At 45.9% G+C, this 23,219-nt stretch overlaps 1 protein-coding gene across 1 annotated transcript in view; it reads right to left on the minus strand.

Moving 5' to 3' along the window:
• Positions 1-1,805: 1,805 nt before the first annotated feature.
• Positions 1,806-23,219, minus strand: part of NRGN (neurogranin) — a 49,062-nt gene continuing 27,648 nt past the window's right edge. Inside the window, exon 3 of the mRNA XM_081171903.1 lies at positions 1,806-5,628. The gene's annotated coding sequence lies outside the window, so the exon portion shown is untranslated. The remainder of the gene's footprint in view (positions 5,629-23,219) is intronic.

Here is a 23,219-nt window from a genome sequence, read left to right on the forward strand (position 1 = left end):
TTTCTAGCTGGACTACCTGATCTGCGCTCGAAAGTAGTTCGGAAAAGGCAGTTCCTTTGGAACATGGGAGCCAGACTTATTTTTAGTGTGAAATGCAGGGAGCATTTAAATTTTGATTCTGTATTTGTCCATTTGTTTCCGGGTTCCTTCTGCATCCCTTTCGGGAACAACCTTTTTTTTTCATCCTGAGGGCTGCATTTGCTTCTAGGCAACTTTCTGAAGACCACATGCTGGTGGGTGGAGCCAGAATCAGAAGTGAGTGGAGCAATAAATGCTAATGGACCAACCACCCCCCTCTATCCTCCATACAGGCTAACAAGAGACATTATCAGAGTTCAAAGGCACAGTCTAGCCAGTCAAATGCCTTCAAGGAGGGTGCAAAGCAGGGCCATTAAAGATGTAGCCATGGAGAGGGGGGTGTTAGCCTGGGGAGAGTTCCAAGGGCCACATGGAGAGACCTGGAAGCAGTGGCATAGCGTGGGGGGTGCAGGGGGCCCGGCCACACCGGGCGCAACATCTGGGGGGGCGCTCCACGGGTTAGGGGGCGCAAATTACTTGCCTTGCCCCGGGTGCTGACAACCCACGCTACGCCACTGCCTGGAAGTCTGCCTTTGGCCCTTGGACCAAAGGTTCTCCATCTCTGTTTTATGGTCTTAGTCCAGGCTATTTGAGAGAGTGCCTTCTCCCATAAGTACCTCTCTGCTCTTTAAGATGAGTCACTGAGACTCTTCTGGTCGTTCCCACAGTGTATTTCACTGACAATGACTTCCAATCAGGCTTTTTCAATGATGGCTCCTAAGCTTTGGAACTTGAAACAGGTTCATGCTGCAGGATGCCAGATAATCCAGGAATTTTCTCCTTTAAAGCACACTGTTAATATGTTTTTGTTGTATTCATAGGCTATTTATGGTCAGGTTCATGCGTCAATGCTCTTGATTTCTCTCATCGTGTGTTTCCACTACCATTGTTCTGATTCTATATTTTGTGTTGTTCCTTTTTTAAAAAATCATTTCCTTAACATGAAGATTGTTGCATGAAGAGTGAGTTAACCAAGCCCCACCCCCCAAAAAAAAATAAACAATGGGTGTCTTGTTGTATTAAGCCCCATCTTTCTAAGACTGAACAACCCTAGGCTTTATCCTTGGCTTTAAATCTAGACACGGCTGCCCAAAGTATCCCAGTTTTGGGGACTCCCCCCCCCCCCGGAGCTGCTCAGAATCTCTCTTCTTCAATGTGTGTCCCTGCCAAAAAATGTGTCCAGGCAACCCAAACACTTACACACACACACACACACACACACACACACACACACAGCTCAAACCTGTTGCCAGCATCCACTGTGCACAAATTACTTTTACTTATTTTTAGAGATGTCAGCTGATAAAAGAAATCTGAATGGTTTCGGTTTTAGTCTAGAGAAGATCAGTTCTAGAGAGTATGCCAGAGGAGCTGCTACTTCCAGAGTCATGCTGCGTACACACCAGCCAGGACAAAACAAGAGCTTTTAACATGTTATTTTCCTTGCCCCATTATCTGATGTAAATTATAGGGCACCTCCTGTCGGTGGTTTACCCTTCGTTGGACTCCCTGCAGACGGGCAGGAGTCAAGGTATAGCCTAGCTTCACCCCAGTGTCTAAGCCAAACTCCTCACATACGTAACCAATAAAGTTGCAGCCTATTTGAACCCATAAACCAGTGTGTTTTATTGTTCTCCTGGAAACTTTGTGGCTCAGGTGCCTTGGCACGCAATGGGCAAGATGGTGGGCAGCTCCTGCAACAACAACAACAACAAAAAGAATCCAGATTTTCATATCAACATTCCTTTATTAACATTCCATCTTGGTAGAAGCAATCACATGCAAAATATTAAAAAGATATTTAGAAAGACAGCTGCACCAGCTCCTGCCTAAACTGTATGGATGGATGGATGGAGAGAGAGAGAGAGGACTTACAAAGTGGGGCACGGTGCAGAGAGGCCAAGGGAATGTGGGGTGTTCACAAGGCAGACGGAAGAACAGTGTAGGATGGTGTAAAATGTAGCTGAATAAGCAGGGGGGAAATTCCTGCATGCTATCGAGGCCTTTTGAACATTTCTTGGAATAGTTGGGTGGTGTATCATCTTGCTACCTAGAGAATCTTCCTAAAAGCCCAGCAAATTCAAAGCAGAGAATACAGTCACTGCTTGAGTTCGCTCTTCTGCTTATCCCATGGCCTTCTTCCCCTCTCCGTCAGCCCTTCTCCTGTCTGCTCTGAGCCCTGTAAGAAGCGAGGGAAGAAGAAAGCGTAAAAAGCCAGGATCACATCTTCTTTCTAACCTGCCAGCCTGTTAGAGAACTTGGACCGTTCTTCGTGCTCTATAGAGAGCATAAAGCTGGAGGCTTGAGTAAGAAAACAAGAATGAGGGAATTGGGTTAATGAGTCGGGGGAGCCAATTGGGGGAAGGGGGATCGGATTAATGCAGCCTTGCAAATAATAATAATAAGTGGTTGCCTGCAAAAATATTTAGTAGCCTGCTGTGAGCTAGCATTGGAGGGACCAACTAGTGTGCTATTGCATTCAGGTCCTGTTTTTGAGCTACCCATAGGCATCAGGGGGGTGGGGGCACTGTAAGATGGTCCCTTGGCCTGATCCAGCAAAGCCTTCTTATGACAAGGTACGCTGAGTGGCTTCCTCTTCTCTCACTTGCGCTCTCCCTCTGGGCCCAATCGGCACAATGCCCTGAAGCTGAGCACGGGGAGGGGGTGGAGGCTGTTCTTGTCTTCTTGCTCTGGTTTGCAGGCTCAAAGAGAGCAGGTGAACAGACAGTTCCAGGAGGAGGAGGGAGAAACACCAGAAAACGACAGTGGGCCCTAGTGGGTTCGTGCAGGTGCCCACCAATGCCTGCCCTGTGGAGTGCTCTTCCCTTCCTCTGCCCTGCCTTCCTACCCTGGGTGCAAAGGAGGGATGGAACGCTCCGTTCCTCCTCTACCAGCTGCAAGGCTTTCATGGTTGCTGATGGCTTCTGGGCTAGTGCTTAATTGCAAGGGTGGGTTAATAGCAAATGCGGAAGGCAAAATGATTTAACTGGACTACACGATTGATTCCAAAACTATAGGGCCGGACCACTACAATGGTACCTTGGTTCTCAAACATAATCCATTCTGGGAGTCCATTCGACTCCCAAAACCATTAAAAAAACCAAGGCACGGCTTCCAATTGGCTGCAGAAACTTCCTGCACTCAATCGGAAGCCGCGGAAGCCATGTCGGATGTTCGGCTTCTGAAAAACATTCACAAACTGGAACACTTACTTCTGGGTTTGCGGCGTTCAGGAGCCGATTTGTTCGACAACTAAGCCATTCGGGAACCAAGGTACCATTGTATATTTTGCAGCCTGAAGACAAGAATGGTGCCCCTCTTCCCCAAACCAACTGAACTGGTACATGAATCTTGCCTCAGCAATGGTGATGAGACAACATTCTCCATCACACTTGAGGCAGTGTATGCAGTCCTGGCTTCCAACAGAGGGCAATGGCTGGGAGGAGGAGCTCAGGAGCCACAGCTGCACCCCAGCACCTGACCCCTGAAGTCACTGCCTCACTCTGTACAATGGTAGGGCCAGCCCTACAGAACTTGGGGCTAGGAGGTTAGGACAGCCACAACAAGCAGCTTGCATGGTGCGGGGGAAATGATACACACTGACTGTCAGATTGGGTCTGTGCAAATGAAGAACCTGAAGGCTAATAACTGGGAGCAACTTAGCACTCTCCATGATCTACTGGCCCAAAGAATAAAAGGGAACCAATGGCTGTCCTACAGCTACTGTATAAGTTCATTTAGAAAGGGCTCACCACACCATGACAAGAATTGAGGACACCAACAGAATTAGTATTTCAACCTTCAAACCACAACTGAACAGGAACGTTCAACAAAGGCTAGACTGATTAAAAATGGAGCTTGGTTGCGCAACGCCTCAAAAAGAATTTCTAAAACTGTCAGATGCAAAAGAATAAATCAGCATGCAACATGCAAGAAAAGGCTTTGTGGGAACACCTCTCTGGGCTGACCAAGGAAAAGGGTGTTTCCTTTCTAGCTGGAGATATTTTAAATTTAAAGTGTGAAAGGTAGTATGAGAGAGAGGTTTCAGAAACAGCTTTGCAGGATTTTGACGTGTTTTTCCAAACTTGATGCCGCCTGTAATGAGGACAGACAAAACACCTTATTGCAATCCTATGCATAGTTACGGTACTCAGAAGCAAGCCCCATTAAGTTCAATGGTACTTACTCCCTGGTATGTGAGCACAGGATTGCAGCCTCAGTCGTGGGGACATAGTTTGAATGGACCTTCCTTGCACAAGTTACATTATGTACAGATTTCTGCCTGGCGCAAGTTCAGCAGGCAAGGAATGATGCTGCAATTTTTCTGTGTGCTGGGACAGGGGGTGGGGTGGGGACACAGAACTGGGATGGGGACATACGAGTTAGTGTTAGGGACGAGGGAGAATATATGAACTGAAGCACAGCCTTTCTTTGAAGCATGCCCTTCTCTGAATTTTGTGGCGTAGTTCTCCAAACAAATGAAGTATACAAAAATATATATATCGGGGAAACTAGGCAGACAAAGGCATATATTAGTGAAAATAGCACCATACATGCATTATATGAGGGGGAACTGACTGCAAACACTTGTCTGTTAGGCAAAAATGCATATAAAAATTTGTACATTAGGCTAAAATTCTGATGAATTTTCAGGGAAATCTCTTTTTTTTTTAAGGAATTGCAAAACTGATGCAGAAATGTGGTGGACTGGATAAACGAGAAACTGAGAGAAACCAAAATTGCCAGGTTAACCCATCTCGACGTGGCACCCATAACATCATCAACATGCATTTCCTTCTCCATTATTTTTGAAATGTTATTTAATTAGTAAGATGAAAGATGGGCGAATGGAGATATAAGAAAATCATTGCGTTCACAATCACAGCCATAGGCGATGTTAATGTGGTTCTATTTTATGTGCGTATGGGTTGTTGTGTGCAGTAAGGATCTAATTAAAAACAGCAGCCAATATTATGCCCCATCGAGCCAGATATTACAGTGGGACAAAATACATGCTTGTGTGCTGTAGAGCAAGCCGTTCTATCATACCACTCGCAGCTCCACTGCCTTGTCTCCAGACGCTGGCCAGTGATGGAAAAGGCTTAAAGGCCAAGCTATATGAAGAATAGCCTCTTTGCCTCTGCTCAGACTGCTTAGAGTGCAGGACTGAGTAGCGAATGCCTGAAGGCCCCCAAAAAACTGAGAGGTGGAGAGGCAAGTTTACAGGTTATGAGCGCTGCAAAAGAAAGCTCCGTTCTATATCGCACAGGTGTGGGTGTGATATACGTGTATATAATTTGGGTGGGGGGAATTGAAGAACAACTGATATGTACACAGGGAGGGCTAAGAGACAGCGTGCAAAGGAGGAAGCAAGGAGTGCCAATATGATTTTTTTTTAACAGAAAGGCGGTCCAGGAGAGCATTGCATCTCTTCTGTGATCAGACTCAATGGGGTGGTGATTGTTCTTCTGGAAGTGAAAGGGTGCTGTTGAGAGGACCAATGGGAAACCAGCTCGGATGCTTCTGTGCCATTCCATTTCTTCTTAGCCACTGTAAATAGAAAGAGACATATTGACTCTGGCATTCGCAGATCTGCATCAACAGCTTCCTTCCTGACCCGTGGAGGGACTGCTTCCAAACCTCCCCTCCAGATTTCTTGGTAGGTTTCGGAGCTCCAAATTCAGGGTTTTGTTTCCAAAGTAGAACCAACAATGAGTTAGAATTTGCCCTTATTCTCCTTTAAATAACATTTCTGAATTCTCAGGGGTAGATAATAATAATATTATAATAATTTATTATTATTTATATCCCACCCATCTGCCTGGGTTTCCCCAGCCACTCTGGAAGGCTCCCAACAGAATATTAAAAACACAATAAAACTTCTAACATAAAAAACTTCCCTAAACAGGGCTGCCTTCAGATGTCTTCTAAAAGTCAGGTAGTTGATTATTTCCTTGACATCTGATGGGAGGGCGTTCCACAGGGTGGGCGCCACTACCGAGAAGGCCCTCTGCCTAGTTCCCTGTGACCTCACACTGAGGGAACCACCAGAAGTTCCTCAAAGCTGGACCTCAGTGTCTGGGCTCAATGATGGGGATGGAGACACTCCTTAAGGTATACTGGGCCAAGGCTGTTTAGGGCTTTAAAGGTCAACACCAACACTTTGAATTGTGCTCAGAAATGTACTGGGAGCCAATGTAGATTTTTCAACTACTTCGTAACCCTGGCATGTTCAGGATGGGCTGAGAGAGACCCATCTGAAATCCTAAAAAGTTGCTGCTGGCCAGTGCGGAACAGGGACAGCCGATGGGGTTTTGCAAAACCTCCAGATGTCTTGGACTACAGCTCCTATCATCTCTGACTGCTCACCACACTGGCTGGAGCTGGTAGGAGTTGCCATCCACAACGTTTGAATTGTGCCACGTTAGCAACCTCTGGTGGAGACAACACTGAGTTAGGCAGTCCAATGGGCTGGCCCACTTTAAGGCACCTTGCTAGACTAGATTTTTATGTTGTGAAACATCCTGAGATCTATGGGCATAGGGCACTATACAAATTGTAATAATAATGATAACAATAGTGATAATAATGATGATGATGAATACAATAACAATGTTGTTGTTGTTGTTTAGTCGTTTAGTCGTGTCCGACTCTTCGTGACCCCATGGACCAGAGCACGCCAGGCACTCCTGTCTTCCACTGACTCCCGCAGTTTAGTCAAAACAATAACAATAGTAGTAGTAATAATAATTCCCCACACACTCAACTTTCAGAGTCCCAATAAGGCCACCACTAGCACCTGTCCTGGGCACCTCTGCTGGGCACCTGAAAATAACCTGAAGTTTAAAAATAACCTGCAGTTATTCTTTTGGGAATTATAGGGACAGAACTACCTAAACTGTATAGAAATAACAAATTTCTTCTTTTTGGGGTTGTGCTGCAAAGTCTTAAAGCAGGGATGGCCAACTGCAGGCCAAATGTGACTCTCCAAGCTTCCTTGTGTGCCCCCTTTTCCGCACCACACCCCCTGTCCCAAGCCACACTCCTCACTGATCCTGCTTCACCCCCTCCTAATTTTTGCCTGGATAGAGGATACGATGCCCTTGTTGTTCTGCCCACTTTTGCCTCTGGCTCCGCCCACCACTAGTATGTGGCCCCCACAAGGTTGCTCAATAGAGAATGTGGCCCTCGGGCTGCACAAACACCACCCTTGTCTTAAAGGGTAGGTTTGTTAGCCTGATACAACAAAAACAATAGAGTCCTGTAGCAGCTAAAGACTGACAAATATATTACGTCTAGCTGTGATTCCAAAACACAAGTTCTGATTCATACTACAGACCTTTGGGTAAAGTAATTTTGAGTTACAAACACGGCAACCCTGGAAGTGTATACTTCCGGGTTTCGCCCCGCGCACATGCACAGAAGTGCTCTATTGCTCTGTGCGTGTGCGCAGAAGTGGCGCCTTCGGATACAGACTTTTTGGTGTAAGTATGGACCCCCATGATGAATTAAGTTCATATCCAGAGGGTTCACTGTACTACTACTACTACTAATAATAATAATAATAATTTCTTCTTTATACCCCGCCCATCTGGCAGGGTTTCCCCAGCTACTCTGGGTGGCTTCCAACAAAAGATTTAAAATACTTAAAGGTTGGGAAGGGGGGAAGGGGGAAGGCCTGCTTGGGACAGCAAGTTCACTGATCCCAGTGAAACTTACTTCTGAGTAAACAAGCAGAGTGGATTATAATAATAATTTCTTCTTTATACCCCGCCCATCTGGCTGGGTTTTCCCAGCCACTCTGGGTGGCTCCCAATAGAATATTAAAAACACGATAAAACATCAGACATTAAAAACTTCCCTAAACAAGGGTGCCTTCAGATGTCTTCTAAAAGTCAGACAGTTGCTTATTTCTTTGACATCTGCTGGGAGGGCGTTCCACAGGGCAGGCGCCACCACCGAGAAGGCCCTCTGCCTGATTCCCTGCAACTTCACTTCTTGCAGGGAGGGAACCACCAGAAGGCCCTCAGTGTCCGGGCTGAATGGTGGGTGCGGAGACGCTCCTTCAGGTATACTGGATTGGGCAGGCCGGGGCGCTCAAGTGGGACTCAGCTCACGTGGATGCAGGCTAATAACCTGCAAGCAATTCAAGCATCTCTTCCTTTTGGTGAGCCATCGGGAATCTCCCCCTCCCGCTTTGAATGAATGCTGCGATGATGATCCAAGGCCTGGACTGGCTGTGCCAGATCCCTGGTGGAAAGGAAGCTGGTGTTCTGGGCGTTGTTTGGAAAGCACAGCGGGCTTAGGAAAGAGGCAGGAAAGCCGTGGGGCACTCAGGAAGCCCAAGGAGGCATTCGGAGAACTCGCCGTCTCCATTCGGATGAGGAAGTGTAGGAGACGAGGGCTTTGGATCTGACTTGAAAACAGTTCTTGCAGAGGGTGAGTGGGTGGCGAGCAACACTGGCTCCTGCTATTTTCTGCCAGATGGCTGCTGATAACTCCCCCCCCCCTCTCTCTCTCTCTCTTTCTCTCTCTCTGATTCTGTGGCTCTTGTTTTTTGCATTGCCTTGATACTGTGCAAAGCCTTGGCACCTTTCTCATCCTCAGGGAGGTGTGAATCATCCCCATGGTCTACTGATGGGTGTTGCACTGCTGCCTTGGTGCCACCTGCAAAACCTGGCACCTGTGTCTCAAATCAGGAGACAAGCTTTACTGAGATGCACATTGCTAGCACAGTGGTACCTCTGGATACGAACAAGACCTATTCCACAGCACCATTCGCATCCTGAAGCGAACGCAACTCGCAACTGCGCGTGCGCGGGTCGCGATTTGCTGCGTTTGCGCATGCGTGTGACGTCATTTTGACCATCTGCGCATGCGCGAGTGGCGAAACCCAGAAGTAACGCATTCCATTGCTTGCGGGTCGCCGTGGAGCGCAACCCGAAAATGCTCAACCTGAAGCAACTTCAACCTGAGGTATGACTGTACATTCAAAAGGATGGGAAGAGGGGACCCTGTGTCTCATCCTGATATTGCTGACCTACCCCTCCCATCATAACTTGACTGCTGGTCGTCCTGGCTTATGGGCACTCTCAACTCAACAGCATCTGCAGGACTGCAAGTCCTGTGAGAAGAAGCTTGTTGGATCAGATCAGGCATACCTAAACTTGGCTCTCCAGCTGTTAGGGGACTACAACTCCCATCATCCCTAGCTAACAGGGCCAGTGGTCAGGGATGATGGGAATTGTAGTCCCAAAACAGCTGGAGGGCCTAGTTTAGGGATGCCCAGATCAGATCAAAAGTCCATCTTGCCTGGCATCTAGCTGTTCTCCCCTCAAGCCACACAGCTCAGCAGATGCCTCCAAGAAAGTTCAGGATAGGACCCCTGGATGGTTAAGTCCAGTCAAAGATGACTATGGGGTTGTGGAGCTCATCTCGTTTTCAGGCCGAGGGAGCTGGCGTTTGTCCGCAGACAGCTTTCTGGGTCGTGTGGCCAGCATGACTACACTGCTTCTGGCACAACGGGACACCGTGACGGAAGCCAGAGCACACAGAAATGCTGTTTACCTTCCCACCGGAGCGGTACCTATTTATCTACTTGCACTGGCCTGCTTTTGAACTACTAGGTTGGCAGGAGCTGGGACTGAGCAACGGAAGCTCACCCCGCCGTGGGGATTTGAACCGCCTACCTTCCGATTGGCAAGCCCAAGAGGCTCAGTGGTTTAGACCTTAGCTCCACCTGCCATCCCTGTGGGGCACCACCAACCCCAGCAGCAATTCAATTGGTATTCAGTAGCATTTATCAGAGAACATGAAAGTTCTGCCATATGGGCACCATAGCCAATTGCCATTTATAGCTCTATCCTCAAGGCATTTGTCTTAGGGAGGGGCCCTAACTCTGCGGTTGAACATCTGCCATGCTTGCTGAATGTCCCAGGTGCCCATCACAGGGGCGTCTGAAAGACCATCTTGCCTTGTGGGGAATGGGGAAGAAGCAAAAACAGCTTTTTCTGAACAAACTTCTCTTTTCCATTTTATTATAACTTTAAAAAAGGTGTTCTTTGCTGTAATCTTATGTAAACTCTTTTGTGAGGTCCACCCAAAAAATGGTACATAAATACTGTAAATAAATAAATAAATAAATAAATAAATAATAAAATGATAATAATAATAAACCACTCTGGAGAGCCACTGTCAAGCAGTATAGAGACTGTACTGAATTAGATGAGTGAATTGTCTGACTAAGGTAGCTTATTTTTATGTTCCTAGGATGGGGCTGCTACAGGCAAGTCCCCGCTTCCCTCCTTTACAGGGAACCTACTCTCTGCATCCTCCAATAAACATGGGTCAGGCTTCAATGAACCTTAGTGTTCTTGTTTTTATTAATTTAAACACCATGATGCACAACACCATCTCCAACTGTGTCTCATCATCGTTTCATCATTACCATTACCATTATTTAAACCGATTAGTTGCTTTTTGTACAGAAGTAAAGCAAAATGACTTAGAACAGTGGTTGTCTAGGCTCCATAGGCTGCAGAGCTGTCTCCCTACTGCAAATGCAGAGATGTCCTAAAGGGGAACTGGCAAATATGTTTTAGTTATTCATTTATGTATATACTACTGGATTGTGGTAAAACCTCATAGCAGTTCAAAAGAAATATTAAACTCACCAATTAAAAACAGCTAAAACCATTAGAAAAATAAATAAATTTATTACCTGCCCTTCACTCCCAAGGTTCCATGGGCAGGTTACAACAATTCAAAAAATAATTAACCATAACAGTACAAGCGATTAAAACACACCAACACCTACATGTCTGTATAGGATATTGCGTATAAAAAAAATATGTTTGAAGCAGGCACCCAAAACCTGCCTGGTGTTAATGGTCAGGGGGTTCCTAAGTGTAGAAGCTGCAACACTAAAAGATATTTTAGTTTTCATATTTCCCAGCTGTCATGCATCCTACAGAACCCAGCAAGAAGAATGAGTGACTGTTGTCTAGAATATTATCTAATTGCAATAATGTGCAGGTGGGCAGCTATGGAATACCACTAAATATTACAGTGTTGGGGAGGAGGAGAATTCCACCCACTTCTGTCTCTTCCCATTTCACTTAGTACAATTGCATTTGGGAGTCTGTAAGCCTCAGATTGCTTCTAGATCAGTCCTGTTTGCCAGTTCCACATCTTTGATGTCTTCTGTAATGCTTTTTACTGGGGAGAAGCATCAACTCTAATCACGATCATTGTAAACAACACTTAACATTAATCATTGCTGCCTTTGTTTAATGAGCTCGCAGTGAATTTGCTGCAATGTCCTCTCAATCCTGTAACAATCTGTGGGATCCACATCCTATTCTGGGGGTTCGTATTACAAACAGGGCTGCTGCAAAACTATCCCATAATGACAGCCTATAACTGCAATGATACTTGAAAGGTGAGCTAGCATTGCTTATCTTTTAAAACATGGGCTTGTGTCTAGTGTTCCCTTTCTGCTCATGCAAAGGCTCACATGCTAGTCAATGGGTGATGTGTTTTTTTCACCCCAGCGCTTTCCCCAGAAAAACCTGCTCTTTGCTGCTGAATCGGAGCAAACAGCAATCTGTGGGGGAACCAAATTCAGCATGAGTTTTCCGGGGCAAAGCAGTGGGGTAGGAGGGAAGTGCTCAGACACAGAGCTTTAAAGACCGGACCTGTGTCTAGCAAGGTCAAGAGGGAAGTTTGGACATTTTGCCACAGACTCAGCAATCTCTTGCACAACCCATGTATACATTGTCTAGCACAGCCACGTTCCGCAGGCACAACATGTTTTTTCCAGAAGAACAAGGATACCCTAAGGGACTTAACTGAATGCCACATTTAGATACAACCCTCAATATTTTAATCTTATTGCACGCTTGGGGAATTCTTATCTTGTTTTATGTTTGTTGATGCATTTGCAGAGCCTGATATTTAATATAGAGAGAGGAACCGTTCGGTATAAAATACAAAACAAAGTCCGTTTCCAACAAGTGTTTTATGCACTATAGTCCTCGTTGTGCGTTCATGTCTAAGTGTTAATTGAACACATGAGGCGGCAGTGGAAATGAGCTCACTGGAGCTTCATTTTTTGCCACCCTCCAGCTTGGGGAAGATCAACTTCTGCAGCAAGGAGTCATCAATGAAAGCTCTCTGTGCAATTTGGAACCCTCATTTTCCAGGGGTCTAAAAGCCTCCCCAGGTACAAAATGTCCCTATTGCAGATGTTTGCCTTCTGTAAGTTGGACAAGAATGGCAATGGGACAGAGATAGGGTGATCTTTCTTGCAGCCCCCTCTCATGTTCTGGGCATGTGGCCAAGCAGCAGGCAAGAAGCCCCTTAAAGGTAAAGGTAAAGGGACCACTGACCATTAGGTCCAGTCGTGGCCAACTCTGGGGTTGTGGCGCTCATCTCGCTTTATTGGCCGAGGGAGCCGGCGTATAGCTTCCGGGTCATGTGGCCAGCATGACTAAGCCGCTTATGGTGAACCAGAGCAGTGCACGGAAACACCGTTTACCTTCCCGCCGGAGCGGTACCTATTTATATACTTGCACTTTGATGTGCTTTCAAACTGCTAGGTTGGCAGGAACTGGGACCGAGCAATGGGAGCTCACCCCGATGCGGGGATTCAAACCGCCAACCTTCTGATCGGCAAGTCCTAGGCTCTGTGGTTTAACCCACAGCGCCACCCTAAGAAGCCCCTTACCACCCTTTAATGCTCCAGGGGCTTAGGAAGTCCCTGTTGTAACTTTCCGTATTTTTTGCTCTATAAGACTCACTTTTTCCCTCCTAAAAAGTAAGGGGAAATGTGTGTGCTCCTTATGGAGCGAATGCAGGCTGCGCAGCTATCACAGAAGGCAGAACAGCAAGAAGGGATCGCTGCTTTCGCTGCGCAGCGATCCCTCTTGCTGTTCTGGCTTCTGAGATTCAGAATATATTTTTTCTTGTTTTCCTCCTCCAAAAACTAGGTGTGTCTTGTGGTCTGGTGCGTCTTATAGAGCGAAAAATACGGTAAGTGGCTTTAGATTGCCTTGGGCAAGATCAAGCAATTAAGCTACTAACAAATTTAATAAATAAATAATGATGATAGGAGAAATTCACAACAAAATGACAATGAATTTTCACGATTTCTTTTAAAAAATACTAACTCACAGAATGATGCAAAAATGTGCAGAACTGAACTTGAGACTGGAAAATGAGAAACTGAGAGAAACCAAAATTGCCATACAATGGTACCTTGAGTTGCGGACATGATCCAATCTGGAGTGCCATTCGCACCCCAAAAAGTCCGCAACTAAAACAGCACTTCTGCGCATGCGCAGAGCATGATAGAGCGCTTCTGCACATGTGCGAATCATGCAGAACGAGACGCAACATGAACCTAACGCAACACGAGGTATGACTATACAGTGGAACCTGGGTTTTCAAACGTAATCTGTTCCAGAAGACCGACTTCTGAAATCCGAAGCATGCATTTTCGGAAGCAAATACTTATGGAAAACTCAAGACGGAAGGCATGTGGCACATTCAACTTCCAAAAACTGAAACATTCAACTTCTGAGACATTCGAAAACCAAGGTTCCATCGTACAGTCATACCTTGGATCTCAAATAGCTTAGTTGCTGAATGTTTTGGCTCCCGAATGATCGAAAATCAGAAGTAAGTATTCCAATTTTCAAGATTTACGAAAGTCGGATGTCCGGCACGGCTTCCGTGGCTTCTGATTGGCTGCAGCACCTTGGTTTTTTAATGGTTCTGACAGAGTCACCCACCCCTAATTCTGCCCCAGTCAAAACAGCCTCCATCTCCGTCATCAGTAAAAAAAATTAAATACACCTGAACTTCCGGAACGGATTCCATTCAACTTCCGAGGTATGACTGTATTTGCCATTCCCTACCTTCAGGCTAGTGTAGGGAGGATGGCCAATCCAATCCATGCAGCATACAGTACGCAGCTCCTTCCTCCAAAAAAAGGGAATCGCTGGAGCACCCTGCATTCCAGGGGGTTGCATTAGATAACCCTCAGGGTCCCTTCCAACTCCTATTCTATTCTATTCTAATCTGCTGCCCAACACTATTTCCTCACTCTGCCTAATAAAAGGGCCGTCCTAAAACTGATTTCAGAATCCACAGGAAGTGTAAGGATTATTTAAGCCACATTCTCCTCCTCCTCCTCCTCCTTCTTCTTCTTCTGTCACTCCCTTTCCTTTAGACTCGTTTAATAAATATCTCAATTAGAAACCTGGAGTTGAGCAACGAGGCTCCACTGGGAAGATATCGCCCACGCCGACTGTTCAGCCTAATTGCTAAAAGGAGAGCTGGCTTATGTCTGTCTCCTGCTTTTAAAATCTCTTAAGTTTGGATTTAGCTGGGGCTTCTTCTCAGGAAAGTGGAGACAGGGTTTATTTATTTTTTTTATTTTATTTTGCAGCCTTAGTGACCATGTGTTTGTGAGCGATAAAACACACTCATCCTTTCTTGCATGGCAAGGCACCGGTGGGCACGAGAGTCCTGAGAGTCTCAAACGGCATCCGCCCTTGATTTACTCCACTTTTCTATACCTTTTTCCTGCCAGGTTTTAAAAATAGCATGCGCTGATGTGAGGCGTTCAGCCTGGTGTTGCTAAGGAAGAAATCAAATTCAAATCCAGCTCCTTCGTCTCCACTGGGGCGTTAAGTCCTTGTTTCCATGCGAACTACCAGCGTGTAGGATTGCTGCCTGCCACGTTAAAAACTAGGACATACAGTTGTGACTCTTTGCTGGTTCTACATGTGGGAAGTTTGCAGAAAAGAAAGAGAAAGGAAAAACAAACCAGAGTCGTCGTGAAAAGCGGAACTGGTTCTTTCCTTGTTTTCAAGCAGAAATGGAGGAAACCATGCAGGGTTCAATGATTGTTTTGGATTTCTAGTGCATGCATACACACATAAGGAATCAGGCCCAGTTGAAATAAACACATTTTAAATGAAAACAGGACGTGCTTTCGAACTGCTAGGTTGGCAGGAGCCATTTGCCTAAAAAGGTAAAGGGACCCCTGACCATTAGGTCCAGTCACGGACGACTCTGGGTTGCAGCACTCATCTCGCTTTATTGGCCGAGGGAGCCGGTGTACAGCTTCCGGGTCATGTGGCCAGCATGACTAAGCTGCTTCTGATGAACCAGAGCAGCACACAGAAACGCCGTTTACCTTCCCACCGGAGTGGTACCTATTTATCTACGTGTGCTTTCGAACTGCTAGGTTGGCAGGAGCAGAGACCGAGCAACGGGAGCTCACCCCGTTGCAGGGATTCAAACCGACAACCTTCTGATCAGCAAGTCCTAGGTTCTGTGGTTTAACTCACAGCGCCACCCGCGTCCCACCATTTGCCTACTTGTCAATAAAAATAGATACAGTCTACAAAATTTTAGGATCAAGATCCTGCAACAAAATATTGAGCAGTGCAACCCAAAGCTTAATGGTCAGGACACCTGAACAAATTAAGACATGTCCTAGTTGATGCCTCTCGAATCACATGGGGGAGGGTGGTCCAGAGGCTTGGTGGAGCTATGGAAAAGGTGCTGTTCCTTGTTGTCACTAGATGGTGATCTGCCAACCATGACATGACCAGCAGGGTATTCCCCAATGGGGAAGTGTCCCCAGGATCAACCCCCAACATCAGCAGGTAAGGCTGGGGGAGAATACTGTCTGAAAACCTGGAGAGCCGAACTGAGGAAGATATCCATGTATGTAACCACTGCCATGAGAATGCTGACAGCCAAATGGTGGAAGGGAGTCAAAATACCCACTAAAATGGAGTGGCAGGCAAATTATTTGACTATGTAGAATTGGCCAAGTTGACAGGAGAAATGAGAAACCAGGCAAACCAAAAGTTTAACAAAGAATGGGATATATATTTAAAAGAACACTGATCACATATGAAATCTTTGACATGCTTTGATTAACTTCTGCAGTGTGATATGCTACAAAGATTATAGATAATATATGATAAGTTAAAGGTCCTACAATATGCAGTCAACAGGGAAACAAAGGACCCATACTGAGGATGACGGAAGTCTCAACGTAGGGAAGAACTTTATTTTATATGTAACATATGTTTTGTGTGTATTTGATGTGATTTGTTTTTTCTTTGGGTTTTTTGTGGTGAATGGATTCAATATTTAAAAGCAATAAAGATTAAATTGCAAAAATGGAGAGAAAACTTGGAGAGCCATTGTCAGTCAGAGTAGGCGATACTGAGCTAGATGGACGAATGGTTGGATTCATTACAGGTATAAAACAGCTCCCACTGTTCTTAAGGCAATCAGTCTGCCAAGTATTCTGATCTTCAGCTGTTCAGGGTTTCCTATGTCAATAGCAAAACCTTGAAGATGTACATAATGTACAAACATGTACAAAATTTGGGGGAGGGGGGGTTCTTGCAAAAACGTATACATTGGGCAAAAATACTTGCAAAAACTGTGGGCATGAAGGGAAACATGTATGAAAACAAAGGCAAATTTTCATGTACATTGGTAAAAGGATATGGAATGGGGCGAACTGGGGACTGGAAAAACGAGAAGCCAAAATTGACAGAGTCACCCACCCCTAATTCTGCCCCAGTCAAAACAGCCTCCATCTCCGTCATCAGTAAAAAAAATTAATCAAACGCAGAGCTAAGTACAGATATCCCCAGCTCAAAGACCATCATTGCTCCATGGACCACAATTGGGTGATAAAAACTATTTGGCATTACTTAGAAGCTGGCCCAGTCACTCTCTCTTCCGTCCCTCCCCCCTCACGGCAACAGGCTGAGATTCATTGGTCAATAATTCACATCAATATTTGCAGTCCCCATATGACAAGCGTCAGACACGCTCCATCCATCTGACTTGCACTCCACAGCATACATGCAACAACTCATCAGCAAATATGGCTTTAGGGTTTTCATTTAAATTTTAAAAAGAAAAGATGAAAGGAAACAGACCACGTTGCTTTTTTACATCAAATACTATCTTAAGGCCAAATTCCATTTCCCTTCTAACGTCTTTCCTCCCCCGCAAACCTGTACATTTGGTCTGCAAATGCTTTCGGGGAAAGCATATAAGCTTTGCATATGCCAACGATATCCCCAGATGGATTGAGCTAATGAAATCATGCTGCGGAATAGGATTGCAAGCCTATTTGTGCAGGGGAGAAATTGTGCACCTGGAATGAAGAGGGCAAATTCAGATGTCCTAAAAGAGTGTCTTAATTCCATGGATCCAAGGACCTTTTGAAGACCCAATAAATCTTTCCACATGCAATTGTGCCTCCAGTCCTTCCAGTATACGATAAGGGTGTTTAAAACATCACAGGGGGCCACTTTTTTATATCCCTGCATAACTCACACAGCTGGGGGTTTTGGCTCTGAATGCCAGTTGTTGGAGATCCTGAGCAGGGAAAGGCTATTGCCCTCCAAGTGTCCCTATTTTCCAGGGACAGTCCCAGATTTAGAAAAGCTGTCCGGGTTCCTAATTTGATCCCATAATGTCCCACTTCCCCTTAGGACGCCCCTATTTTCATCGGAGAAATGTTGGAGGGTATGGAGTTGTGCAAACCCTGAGCCAAGGAGATAAGTAACTCTACAAACTTTAGAAGACATCTAAAGACAACCCTAAATAAGGAAGCTTTTCTTTAAAGTTTAATGTTTTATCATTTTTTTAATATATGTTGGAAGCTGCCCAGAGTGGCCAGGGCAACCAGTCACATGAGCGGGGTAAAAATAAATGATGATGATGATGATGATTGGATGCAGGTGGGGCTGTGGTCTAAACCACCAAGACTCTTGGTCTTGCCGATCGGAAGGTCGGCGGTTTGATTTCCTGTGACAGGGTGAGCTCCCATTGCTCTGTCCCAGCTCCTGCCAACCTAGCAGTTTGAAAGCACACCAGTGCAAGTAGATAAATAGGTATCGCTGTGGTGGGAAGGTAAACGGCGTTTCCATGTGCTCTGGTTTCCGTCACGGTGTCCCGTTGCACCAGAACTGGTTTAGTCATGCTGGCCACACGACCCGGAAAGTTTGTCTGTGGACAAACGCCGGCTCCCTTGGCCTGAAAGCAAAATGAGCACCGCAACCACATAGTCATCTTTGACTGGACTTAACCGTCCAGGGGTCCTTTACCTTTTACCTATTACAGTGGTACCTCTGGATGTGAACGGGATCCATTCCGGAGCCCTGTTCGCATGATGAGTAGAACGTAACATGCATCCGCGCATGCATGGGTTTCGTTTCGCCGCTTCTGCGCATGCATGTGTTCCGTTACTTCCGGGTCACCGCAGAGCGTAACCTGAAAATGCCCAACCTGAAGCATATTCAATCCGAGGTATGATTGTATTGTTATGTACTGGGCCAGCAGGGGGATACTGTAGATAGTTATGCAAATGAAGGATCGAAAGTGACGTTCAGTGATTGGATAGTTTGTATGCAAATGAAGGATCGAAAATGACATTCAGTGAATGGATAGTTTTAGAAAATGGCAACAGTTACACTGTTCTGGAGCTCTATATAAGCAGGCTGACTGAGCTCCTCAGTTAGTTCTGTTCTGCCTCTGAATAAAGAAGAGCTGTTTGAAGAATCGCTGTGTCGTCTGATATGTTCACCCACAACTTAACATGTATCATCATCATCATCATCAAGACTCCTTGTTCTCTGCTCTCCCTTTCTTCCACTCCAACCCCACAAAGTCGGTATGTCACATGGGACTAAGCCTTGGTGACCGCAGCCTCCCTGCCGCCTTCTTGACTGTTTCCCAGCAGCTGCTACAAGTTGCCCAAGGGAGGAGGCCAGCCGTGGCAGCCATGGGGAGGAGAAGCCATGGGGAGTCAGCAGTATGCTCCCTTACAGCCACCACTGCTGCCGTCGCAGCTCAGGACAAGCGATGGATCATCCTCCCTTTCCCAGCTTGGCGGTGGTGGCAATGGTTGCGGAAAGAGGGACATTCCGGCATCAAATCAGAAGCTTTCATAATTCCAGGACTGTCATTGGGAAATAGAGAAACTTGGAGGGTATGCAATTCCCTCGAGGTTACAAACCCGCCCACAGGCCACACCCCTGAATGTTTTTGATCGGCCGGAATGTGCCTTGGAACTGTGACGGTGCTGCTTCCTTCCTCTGATTTTTGCATGGCAGGGAAGAGTTGCACCCATTTGCTCTGCCCCTTTGCATCTGCCCCCGCCACCTCTGGCATGCGGCCACCAGAAGGTTGGGGTCAGGGACCGTGCTGAGGAGGGCTGCGCTGAGGAGGAATGGTGGGAGCCTCCCCCTGCTCCTGATCAGGATCCTGAATCTTCCCAGGAGCAAGGAAATAGTATAGGTTTGGAACAGTGGTTTGCAGAGGGGCATAGTTTAGAAGGCAGAAGTTAGGAAGTACTGGGTGGGGAACAGCTAGGAGGAGAAGAAATGGGGGAGAGAGAGTTAACAGACTCACTATCAATGGCAAGCGTCCAGCCGCTCAGCCCAAGGTCAAAGACAGAGGATAAGGTGGCAGCACAGAAAGCACAGGGCTTGCAAGATCAGGTTGCAAGGCGCAGAAATGAAGTGGGTGACTAGGGAGGAAGTGGGTGGAACCCTTAATTGAGAGCACCGCCATTCCGAGGAATGGATTCTTTGTTTTCTTGCTGTGGTCATTAAAATTTCTAACTGGTAAGAGACTCCTTTCGCTTTGTTCTGCTTATCTACAGCCAAAGCGGGGGAGGAAGCAGAGTCCCTGAAGCCTGACAGTTGGCCATGAAGGAACGTAGCCCTTGGACACATTAAGCTTCCCCACCCTGATTTGAAAGGGTGTCTAAACCAGGTGCCCAGCACTGCATGTGCAGGATGGAAATCCATAGCTAAAATAAGCCTTCTCCAAGCTGGTGCCCTCCAGATCTTTTGGACTATAAGTACCATCAGTCCCAGCTAGCATACTGCAGTGGCAGGGGCTGGTGGGAGTTGTAGTTCAATCATCTGGCAAGCACCCTGTTAGGGAAGACTACTGTACATGTCTATCTGGAACTAAGCCCCTTCGACATCAGCTGAATTTGCTGCCTCTCCCCTTCCTCTATCATTTCCCCTATACAGTGGTACCTTGGGTTACAAACACTTTGGGTTACAGACTCTGCTAACCCAGAAGTAATACCTCGGGTTAAGAACTTTGCCCCAGGATAAGAACAGAAATCGCGCAGTGGCAGCAGCGGGAGACCCCATTAGCTAAAGTGGTACCTCAAGTTAAGAACGGTTTCAGGTTAAGAACGGACCTCTGGAATGAATTAAGTTCGTAACCAGAGGTACCACTGTATTTGAAATGTAGTTTGGAAGCTCCTTGGGTGCAGGGACCTGACTTCTTATACTTTGTGAACTGCCACACGCACTGATGGCACAATAATAAACTCTAATATTCATAATAATACATAAGACAAGCTAGACAACTACTCCATGTTGTCTCTTCCCGGCATGTAATTGTAACTTTAAAAGTTAAATTAGTTTTTTTAGGAATTAAAAAAGCTCTTTTTTTTCTTTTTTTTTTTAGATGCCAAACCCATTTATACGCAGAAAACAGTATGGTGTTGACAACAATGAGCTAGTTAATTTCATTTATTCATCTCAAAGGGAATGAATCAAATCTGCATAATTATTTCCAAGGTTGAAAGATATGTTTAGTTATTTAAAATGCGACTTTCTCTACTGAGGAGAAGTGCAGGAGTGTGGGGTGGATTTAGCAGACAGTGTTGTGATTTATTTATCAGAGAAAAGTGGAAAGTAGAGATTGGAGCAGACAGATTGATGGCTTATTACACACAGGTTGCCTGGGCTAGATTTGGACTGTTCTAAACCGTCCTTTTGCAGAACACAATCCCAAAGGGGGCAGCGGAATGCAACTTCATTCTTGGCTGAAGCAGATGGAACTTATTTGTCTTGACACAACTGCATGCTTGAGGGAACCCAGATTTTAAAAGTGGCATCTTGTGGCCTGCTAATTGCCCCTCTCGGCTGGTGCACCAGCAGAGTTTTCTCAGGGTGGTGGGTGGAAGGAAAGTGGCGTCTTGCTGAGCTAATAACCATTCCAAACAAATTGCTCCTAATGTGTAAGCACATTTCCCTCTCCTTGCTCAGTTGCTTCCCACAACCGCTGGGGTGAACACTCAAAACCCCACACAATTGTGCCCGGGGGTGCTGCCTAAACAAAGGCCAGGGGTTTGCATTTCTGGAGGGGAGAGTTGGTTTGCCAGTGGGTGGTGTTATAAGAATTCTAAGGTCCCAAATATAAAATAAAGGTTCATAAATGTACAAGGCAAACACATACATACCGGTAATTACATAAACCACGTGTCTGAAATAGTACAGCAGAGCAATCATGAAGTCATTTTGACTCTCCCAAACCATTTTGACTGTCCCAAGTTGACCTCAAATATTTCTCTGCAAGAAGAAATGGGAAAGCCTCTCTATTGTCTTTTGCTTACCTGTCTTAAGGGCGTATTTGTATATGAATAGGGTGAGCCTAGGGACGCAGGTGGCGCTGTGGGTTAAATCACAGAGCCTATGACTTGCCAATCAGAAGGTCGGCGGTTTGAATCCCCGCAACGGGTTGAGCTCCCGTTGCTCGGTCCCTGCTCCTGCCCACCTAGCAGTTCAAAAGCACGTCAAAGTGCAAGTAGATAAATAGGTACCACTCCGGTGGGAAGGTAAACGGCGTTTCCGTGCGCTGCTCTGGTTCATCAGAAGCGGCTTAGTCATGCTGGCCACATGACCCAGAAGCTGTATGCCAGCTCCCTTGGCCAATAAAGCGAGATGAGCACTGCAACCCCAGAGTCGGCCACGACTGGACCTGATGGTCAGGAGTCCCTTAGGGTGAGCCTGTGACCTGGATTCAGAAATTAAAGTACCAGGTAAAGCAATCAGTGACCACTGTTAGGTATCCTGGAACACAATATTTCTGATGTAAACCCCCTCCTGTGATGTATTTCTGCTGTAGATTGCCTCCTTCTGTGATGTACGTATGATGTTTTGGGGGGTAGTCTTGAACTACAAGGTAGGCAATTTCAAAAGTCTCTAGAAGGGCTTGCACACCATTGTTCTGGGTTCCTCCTCTCTCCTGCGTGTGGTGAGTGAGGACCCTGTTGCAACAGTTGAATAAAGATCAGGTTTACTAGCTGCTTTGCTTCTCAATATTCTCTGGCTAGCCTCTGTTATTTTCTCCTACCGATAGGGAACCCATTTAAGGACGCTATACGGGCTCCAGGATACCCCATAAGGGAAAAGGAGCAGGTTTTTTCTGTAGCAGTGGTTAAAAGTTTTCCATGATTCACAGTTGCTAATGGCAGAGAGAGGTTTGGTGTGGGTGTTTCTACACACACACACACACACACACACACACCTGAGTACACAAGTGCAGGAGAATTGCATCTGACTGATTTCCCCCTGCCTCATAGCTGTCAATGAAAAAGGATAGGAAATGGCCGCTCCAGGCAGTACCGAATTTACAAACACATTTGGATTTTAAAGGCGCTAGTCCCTCTGCTACTCCTGTCTTTTATTTGCATAGATGTTTAAGGTTTGTTTGGGTGGGGTTTTGGTTTTTTTAAAAAAGGTTTTTTTTAATTCTGTTCAGTGTACAGTGTACAGAATCTGTTCAGGAAGTCCGTTCAACTTCCAAAACGTTTGAAAACCAAGGAGCTGCTTCCGATTGGCTGCAGGAAGCTCCTGCAGCCAATCGGAAGCCGCAGAAGTTGCAACGGACATTCGGGTTCCTAAAAAGGTTCACAAACCGGAACACTCACTTCTGGGTTTGTGGCGTTCAGGAACCAAAACATTCAACTCACAAGGCATTCGGGATCCAAGGTATGACTGTAATTGCTTTTAGCATTTCTATTGTGTCCGTAAGTCATTTCTATGAATAAAGCAACTAATTAATATAAATGCTACTACTAATAATCATGATCATCATAATTGCTTCAGGGACAGAACTAAGCTTGAGCCTGCCTTACCATTTATCCATAATAATGACAATTTGTGCGATGTTGCTAGCTTGCTATGGAGTTGACAGTACCCAACATGGAGCGAGTAGCATTAGAAGTACACATCAACTCAGCTGAGGGCAGGGAGCGTGGGGAAATAATTATTTTTCTC

The sequence above is a fragment of the Podarcis bocagei genome (assembly GCF_964188305.1).
Source record: "Podarcis bocagei genome assembly, chromosome: 15".
NCBI lineage: Eukaryota > Metazoa > Chordata > Lepidosauria > Squamata > Lacertidae > Podarcis > Podarcis bocagei.